The sequence below is a fragment of the Urocampus carinirostris genome, chromosome 12 (assembly GCF_059441175.1).
Source record: "Urocampus carinirostris isolate Australia breed hairy pipefish chromosome 12, RoL_Ucar_1.0, whole genome shotgun sequence".
Classification (NCBI taxonomy): domain Eukaryota; kingdom Metazoa; phylum Chordata; class Actinopteri; order Syngnathiformes; family Syngnathidae; genus Urocampus; species Urocampus carinirostris.
Window position 1 is genome coordinate 22,700,324 of NC_142360.1, and position 9,282 is coordinate 22,709,605.

General features: G+C 41.3%; 1 long non-coding RNA gene across 1 annotated transcript; it reads left to right on the plus strand.

Annotated features, from left to right (window-relative positions):
* Nucleotides 1-731: 731 nt before the first annotated feature.
* Nucleotides 732-9,008, plus strand: LOC148355259 (uncharacterized). The gene is made up of 3 exons (XR_015852237.1): nt 732-877; nt 6,772-6,864; nt 8,909-9,008. It is a non-coding gene; the product is annotated as an uncharacterized LOC148355259 (long non-coding RNA).
* Nucleotides 9,009-9,282: the final 274 nt, after the last annotated feature.

Sequence of the window (9,282 nt, forward strand, 5' to 3'; positions counted from 1 at the left end):
GTCCTGTCTCTGTTTCTGGTCCATGACATCAAGATGACAATAATTTTTTTTGTGTTGGATTTTGTCAAATACATTTTCCCTAGAAATGCGACTTATACTCCAAGTGGGATTTGCAAATTTTTTTCCTTCTTAATTATTAAATTTTTGGCTGGTACGAATTATACTCCGGAGGGATTCATAGTCCAGAAAATACAGTAGTTTATATAAAGTGTGTTTTATATAGTGACCCCAACTGATGTGAACACATTTTAGTATTTTAACATTGATTGTTATGTGTTACTTTGTTTATTTTTGTGCTTATGCAACAAGTGAAAATGTAAAATAAATTGGTAAAATAAAGTTCTTATTCTCTTTAAGTTTTTGGACTAAGGCGAGTTTAAGAGGGATCCATAAAGTTACTTTGCCACTTTTATTTCCAACTACACTCAAACCTAGGAAATCATTTTCTGAAACAGTCAAGTGGTAAACCCCTTTTCAGCGCTTACGTCATCAACACACACCTCGACTCGCGGTTCATGAACCAACCATCTAAAATACCTGGCACACGCCATCACTAGTTAAAGGATCCGTAAACTTTGATACTCCAGAGAAATTTTTGAACATCACTCTTTTGAACTCTTAGTGACATCACCTCAAACACAGATATGACATTTATTGTGAAACTTCAAATCTCTTATAATTTATGCTCTACATTACCCTTAATTTTATAATGTTGCAAACATTTAAATAGTTGATTTTTGTCCAATTAATCGGGTTCATTTAATTCATTGTCCAGCTCTACTTTGTTCAACCTATCCGGCAGTGCATTGAAACTCCCACGCGTCAAGAGTGACGCGCTGGCCTCAGACCTGACAAAAAGTCCCTCGCTTGATCACAGGTAATTTCACTGTTGGCGACTAATTCAATAAAGATCAGTTTTCATTTTAAACGCGAGAAGAAAGATCATTGCAACCCTAAGTGCTGCGAAACAGCGGCTGACTGGCAGTACTGAGGACAATCCCGGCGCTGCTGTCAAACTGCTTGTATAAACTGTTACTAGCCCATAACCTCGGCATGACCTCTTACCCCGTACTTTCATGGGTCAAATGAGAAACGGAGGGGCTGTTCAGCAGATGTGCTATTTTGTCTGGCTCACAGCATGCAGGTCGCATATCTAGGTAGCCTCAACTTGACTTGATCAGATAAAGTCAAGTAACCGCACGTGGGTCATCCAACAGCATGTGAGGTCATTGTGGATTCTGAGGAAGAGCTCAGGGCCAGTCGGGTAAACCGGGGTGCGGTCGTGAAACTGTTTAATGAAATGCGAGTTAGGGTTTTAGTACGTTCACATGGAGTCATTTGCTCACAGCTGGTGGAGGACACTGAAGCAACACGTATTATTAGTAAAACAAATTCGGATCCGTCAGTCCGCTACGCGTCATGCTCACTTGAGAAGCTGGAAACGCAAGCAGCGGGGCTTAGTCACAGACTTCGAAAGAACTGGATGTTTTCCTTTGTTCTTTCTGCTAAATAAGCAGCGGTATTTTGTGGCTCTTGTGAAATGAGGCATTGAAACCACAGACTGCTACCTTGAAAGTTGTATACATTGCAGGAAAATGCATTTAAAGTTACTCAAAACATTGACACTTAAATCTTAAAGCCCTCCATTTTGGACGATTGGTAACCAGCAGTTACCCTGAACCATCGTTGGTTTGATCAGGGTTCAGGAACCTTTTTTACTCAAAGAGCCATGAAAGAAAAATATTAAGATTTTTTTTGTGAGAGCCACACCATATGTTGTAAAGTAAAATTAAACAAACTCGTCAAACATGATCTCCAGACAAAAGTCAATTCTCCAGTGCATTTTATTTCACTGTGTGACATTTGATGATTTGATAAAATATATGAAATAATATATGCATGTCAGGTTAATTGGCTTGTCCAAATATTCCCTAAGTGAGAACGGGTGAGCGAGTTGTCTGTCTCTGTGTCCCCTGCGACTGGCTGGCAACCAGTTCAGGGTCTCCCCTGCCCACTGCCGGAAGATAGGTGGGATGTGCTCCAGCACCCCTGCGACCCTACCGAGAATAAGTGGTGCAGATAATGGATGGATGAAATAATATTGACAGAGCCTGTGTCCCATATTAACATTTACCCCACTTAAAATGTGTCTCCCTCGGAATTGAGGTTTATTTTGTGTGTAATATTTGTAGTTAATAAGGATTTGAAAAAAATTGCAAGCGGAGGTTTTCCTCAAAAATGTCACTAAATACTGCAAACATATGAACCTTCAGCTATGCAATGTGGTCACGGTTCTGACTTTGTGAATCGAGTGGTCATTATTCATCCTCCATTCCATTTTGTAGATGCAAATCCTAGACATCTTCTAAAAACTACCGCATCGTTGATCATTCGTCTTTTTTTCATAACTTGAGGAAACAATATGCTCAAAATACTTGTGCGCCACTTGTCCTGGCTTAAACTGTCAGGATTGTCAATGCCCTCAACTGGGCCCGCTCGTTTGGCGCTGCTCGTTGCCTGATTGGCTCCCCTCCTATTTAAACTCAGTGCTCTCATTCACTCCTTGTCAGTCCGTCAACGAACCTCTGCACTTGCAAGACATGCATTTTGACTCTGTCCGGTATCATGCGCGTGTATCCAGTATCCGGTATCGACCCCATCTGTCCCGTCCTGTCCGGTATCTTTTTCATGTATCCAGTATCCGGTATCGATCCCGTCTGTCCCGTCCTGTCCAGGTATCTTGCTCGTGCATCCTGTATCCGGTGTCGATCACGTCATTCCCGTCCTGTCCGGTATTCTGCTCGTGTATCCAGTATCCAGTATCGATCTTGTCTGTCCCGTCCTGTCCGGTATCTTGCTCGAGCATCTTGATCCGGTATCAATCCCATCCTGTCTGATATCCTGCTTGAGTATTCAGTATCCGGTATCATACCTGTCTGTCCCGTCCTGTCCGGTATCTTGCTCGTGCATCCTGTATCAGGTATCGATCCCGTCTGTCCTGTTCTGACCCGTATCTGGTCGTGTATCTTGTATCTTATCGATCCCGTCTATCCTGTCCAGTTTCAATCTCGTCTACGCCTGGCTTCCCGTTTTCCCGCGCATTACTTCTCTGTCTCACTTCTTCTACCAGGGATCGCTTTGTGTTCCCGCGTATGACTATCCCGTTTCCGTAAAATAAAGCTTGGTGTGAAAATGTTACGCGTTTTGGTCCACTGTCTGTTTGGGTTCTGACTCAAACACAACAATAATAGTTTCCAGTTCTGGTTTAATTTAGAGGATAAGCTGAACAGTTTTTAACATTCAGCTTATTTTGTCAATCTTCTTATTCTGTCCCAATATTACACATATTTTGTCATTCGGTACATTGTTTATAATTGATATGTCAATAACACAGGTGTCACAGTAAGTGAAAATTAAAACAAGGAACATTTAATCCAAGCTTTACATTCTTTATATTTACATTGAAAATTGTGGTATGTACCTACATACACTGTATTTTTTTTGCAGGAAAACTAAGAACCATATAAAATGAGAATTTACTTTCCATTATTCTCCACTTAAACACTGGACTTATGTGCACCCCAAACTCTTACATTAGCTTAGCATTTAGCATAGCTTGTCTGTCTTTTATTTTGTCAACACTTTGTGGTAGGACGTTGGTTAGATATAGTCTCATCTCATTAGCTGCACCGCTTATCCTCAGTAGGGTTGCGGGGGTGTTGGAGCCCATCCCAGTAATCATCGGGCAGCAGGCAGGGGACACCCTGAACTGATTGCCAGCCAATCGCAGGGCACACAGGGACAGACAACTCGCTCGCTCAGTCACACCTAGGGACAATTTGGACCAGCCAATCCACCTGAAATGCATGTCTTTGGAATGTAGGAGGAAACCGGAGTGCCCGAAGGAAACCCACACAAGCACGGGGAGAACATACAGACTCCGCACAGGAAGTCCGGTAGCTGGATTTGAACCCACACAGGAGGTTCCCAAGACCTTAGAACTGTGCTGCACACGCGCTAACTGCCATGCTGCCCGGTTAGATATAGTGTGTGTCAGAAATGGAGCATGTTCATTTCCATGCAGGTGAAGATTACTGACTTCCAAGTGATTATTATCTTCCCACTGGTTTTGCCAAGCAAAGATTTTTCGGGGTTTTGTTAGTGCTTAATTAATTTGCTTTGTTTTGACGGTTCTCCCAGCATTCCCAATTGGATTGAATTGAATGAATCTTCTAATCTACACTCAAATCCATCATACCATGTTGACATCACAAATATTTGAGAAGAAACACCTAAGTGCTTTCCAACTTAGTCCTCATTCCGATTTTCAAATTTGACTTAACTCATACACACACAACAACACACTCATGCTAACTGCGTGGTACTTTTCCGTTCGAGTGCAGTTCCCGTGTACTGTTAGGCTTTTCCTCATTCTGTTTTCCTACCATGTTGATGTCTCAAAAATTCGAGGAGAGACTCCCAAATCCTTTCCATCATTCGAGATCGATTTTTCGAATTTTACTTAACACAAATACAATAAAAATAAGTGGTACTTTTTTGTTTTAGTCCACTTCCAGTGTACTGTTAATGCTTTTCCTTATTCTGTTTTCTTACCATGTTGACGTCCCCCCAAATTTGAGAGGAGACACTAAATGCTTTCCAAATGGTATTAATTCCAGATCAATTTTTGTAATTTGACTTGACATATACACACCCGAAACAATTGAGTGGTACTGTTACGCTTTTCAGGATTCTTTTTACCCTTAATATAACCGACCCAAGAAGGATTCTAGCGATCCTGTTGTTGCCTCGTCCCAGTGTTGCTATGCATGCAGTCTTTTCCATTGGCTGAGTTTAACCAGTCTTCCTGATTACTCCTGATTGTTCAGCGGAATTAGGGACTGGTAATGGCCGTCAAGTCCTCGTCCGAGGCATTATGCTCAAGGGTGTGGGCCCACCTCACATTTCCCATCTGGGTTTCCTTCAGTCCTTGCTTCTAAGCGGGATCGTCAGCTTTGTTTCATTACGAGCTAATCTAAAGGATTAGTGACTAAAACAACAGATTAAAAAAATGGGTGAGAGTGATGTTCCACGACTCCAATTATGTTCGTAATTGGCCACTTCATCCATCCTGCTTTTTATTCCATGACCGGAGCGCATAATTTGTAGTACTTAAACATCCTGTAGCGCTCGGAAATGTCTCATGCTACTACGACTTAAAGTGCTTGTACTAATCTATGTGGAAATTCCAGAGTCAATTTTCTCTTTACTCTCTACTTGATTTATAGTTGAGGACATAGACGAGTACCGATTGAACAAATCTGTGCGTAATTCTGTGAGAACAGAATAAATAGCAGTGTCCATAGAGTCTTTGTTTTTGTGATAAAAGGAAATGTGACTTGTGACAAGTTGATATCTCGTGGTCCTGTGATCTAAAAAAAATAATGTAATATTGCAGTTATTCTTGCAACTTTTAAAGGACACCTCAAATGATGCACTACATTATTAAGGTTACTTATTGTTACATGAGCAGCCAATACTGCTACAGCTTCCATTGTGAATACTGATACCTTTAAAAAAGGTTGATGTATCTTCATTAGGGTGATACATGGTTACAGTACTTGCCAACCTCAAATTGACATTTAATTTGATGACAAAATTGTAATTGCCATATATGATCTTGAGAAAGATTATTACAGTGGAACCTCGGTTCTCGACCATAATCCGTTCCAGAACCCTGTTCGAAAACCGATTTGGTCGATCACCGAAAATCGTTTTTGCCATTAAAAGTAATGTAAAATCCTTTTAATCCGTTCCAAATCCTTGAAGGCTTACCATGAACGTAAACATGAAGCTAACCCAGGCTAATCGTACGTTCGCGTTAGCGTAATCGTCCGTACGAAAGATTACGCTAACATGAACGTGTAAAAATAAAAAAATCAGGTCGTTTACACGTCTTTTAGCACCGAGGTCTCCACAACAAGTGGTGAGTGATTAAAAGATAAAGAAAAGATTTATGAATAGGATTTCTTACCTTTGTGGTGGTCTGCAGAAGCCATGCTCTATTCCCTCGAAAGAAGGGAAACTCGCACATCTTCTTCATATTTTGCTGTTATTTCTTTCTTAAATGCAATAGTTGTACGCACTACTCTTCTTTTTTCACCTGTAGCAACTTTGCTGCTTGCACCGACCTTCTTCCGAGGCATAATTAGGGGTTAAAACACTCCGTTCACCAATATTCAAAACGAAAACAAAAAGAAGTGCGCGGTCACGTAACAACAGTTCTTCACGAGGGGTGGGGGCAATCTACACCCGTACGCCGTCAGCATCGCCCCTAGCGTACCAGCGTTCAAACTCCGATTTTTTGAACAAAAAGCGAAGCAAGAATTTCTCGAAATTTTGGGTCGAGAACCGATTTGTTCGAACTGAGAGGCGTTCGAAAACCGAGGTTCCACTATATTATTAATGTTACTTGCAAATAAGAAATATATGACCCAAAGAGAGTATGGATTATTTATTTTAACAACTTTGATTTGACAATTTCACACTCCATTAATTCAAGCAAACGAGCTACAACTCTTGCTGTCACTTGATGTATTGTAGACCATGAGAAAATCCGAAAGATGTCCATTGGGATACATTGTGGTCTTCTACAACTGAGAGTTTCTATTTCACAGTGCTCCCAGTCACTGATGTTTCATTTGTGGTGCACATGACAGCTGTATTTTGAATTGCATCAATACAGTGTCTGAATTAAAGTCATTTGGCCAGGTCAACAGACAGGAAACACACAGCAGACAGAAAAACACAGAAACTTCCGCTTGAGCGCTCAATGAGAAGAGGCTCCTCCGAGGGCCATCAAAGGTTAGTGGAAACGCGGCTGGAGACCTGGGATCGACTTGTGTTTGGAGAGTTATCTGAGGTAGACCATTTGTTCTGGGGCGGGAATGTTGTTCTGAACCGAAAAGAGGACGGGAAACTCAATATCAGCGCTACAAGTAGGGAAAAACACCCAAAGGGCATTAAGCTAGAGCAATTTGGCACTCGGTAAAAGGCTCAGTGTCATTAATGGCAAGGCCATTATATCTCGGCGATAATAAATTGCAATTCGTCACCGTATTGCAACTAAGTTGCTTTTTCTTCGGTGTTCATTTTCATTCCGTACTCAACTCGCACCACCATTTTAATTTCTACAACTGGGTTCAAACCAGAAATGTCAGCTCATTTTAAAATTCATTTCAATGGAAAGACAAAGATGACCTAATAGTAAACTCCGGCAAATGCCTAGAAACAAAGATTTATAGTGACATTTAAGACATGTCTAACTGCGTTCATTTAAATAACACCTCCAGACACGGAATATGTTCTGGTTTACACATTGGTCTGGATATAAATTAATGGAATGCCCTTGGATGACTCTGGAAATCCTACATGACAAACACTAAATATAACTGTCACACAACAAATTTTCTATTTTCACTGGAAGGCCACCGGGATTCTGGTGAGTATTTTCCAGTGAGTGAAATATGTGTTTGGGCTGGTTTGTGTCCAGAGACAGAATGACCTGCTTTAATCGAAAGGGTCCAGAACGACATCAAACGTCTTGTCTTACATAGAGAAGTTCTAAAGGGATGGTAAATAAATGAAGTCAATGAATAATTGATTGTGATTTCCATACACCAAAGAGACGTTGTGGTCATTTAGACCTGCATATTTCTATTTAAATCTAGCATCTAGCACATTGAAACATTTTTAACAGGAAAATTCTGTATATGCCATCATGGGTTCGACATTTTTTCCTAGGTTTAATATTGAATGAAGATGTGCATTTATATTTTTTGTTATGATGTCAATTATTTATTGTTTATTTTAGCGATACACAACCAGCCTTTTAAAAGGTAGCTTTACTTTTGACGGAGCCTGCTAGTTGCTAGTTAGGAGCTGATAGTTGGAGGACTAATAAATGGTCATTTATCACGGTTCATGGATCCCTTACCCGCACTGGTCGTCGGGGACTAATGAGAACGCAACTCTGGACAACCTTCTCAACTGTTGACCGTCCATGGCCTGTTGTTGTGGCAAAGTTGGCACCAGTCCATTCCCTAAGGTTGCCGGCCCAGTTGTTTTTAAGTCTTCCTTTCCTCCTGCCCCCTTGGACTTGTGCCCTGGAGTATTATCTGGTCAGTCCTGATGATCTTGTACCACTGAAGTTTCTGTTTGCGCACAGTTGACAATAGTTCTTCCAGGGTTTAATGTGCCCTCTGATGGTGTTGTGCACTGTTTTGTTTGTCACTTGGGCAAAGTAGCTCATGCCTAGAAGTTTCCTCTAGCATCACATCCCCATGGCCTGGATTTTCTTTTCCTGATTTGCTGTGAGAGTCCATGTCTCGCAAGCATTGAGGAAGATGGAAGTATCCAGCGCTTGCATGAGTCTGATCTTTGATTTCACTACTATGTTCTTGTCCCTCTAGATGGGTTTAAGTCTTGCAAGTGCAGCTGTGGTTTGAGCTATCCTGGCCATGATTTATGGTTCTGGCCCCTCTCCTGATATGACAGCCCCAATATAGTTAAATTTGGTGACAGGTTTTAGCTCTCTGTGGTTGATGGGTATGTTTTGGTGATTGTTGGTCAATTCTTTAGTTGTTTTTGTGCTGATTTCTATTCTACTTTGGATTTATGTTTTGTCCAGGTGTTTTTGCTTTTTTTGTGTGTGGGTGGTCTTTTACAATCTGGAAGGCTTTTATTTGAATTGTTCTTGTTACGGCACTATTATAACTAAGTCATTAATAATTGCAATATTAAGGGAAATCTACTTTTCGGCTTTGAAAACATCTATTTTTTTAATGAGGCACGTGTGTGAGGGATGTGACTCTGTGACTCCGACTGCCTGCCTGGTGGTGATACGAAGGAGAAGGACGATTTGAGATGAGTCAGTGGACCAGCGTTTGACCTGAAGCATGTGAACGACTGCATGGACCAACTGGCAGAGATGGGAAGCTGCGTCGTGGCCGTCATAGACTTTCTGGACTAGTTTACAGGCTGGGGGCGTCGCTGTTGTCATGCACTTTACAGACAAATTTTCAACATGTTACCTAGTGTTTACTATGTTTGTGTACTGTAGTGCTAAATGTAATTCACCCTGGTCATCCTGAAAGGGGGATACCACTTGTGTTGTCCCTTCTCAGGGTTTCTCTTTTTCCTCACGCTGAGGTTTTGAGTTGTTCCTTGCCCGCGTGTTGGTTTGGGATCAGGTAATTGTGTCATTGTAATCTTGTGCAGTCC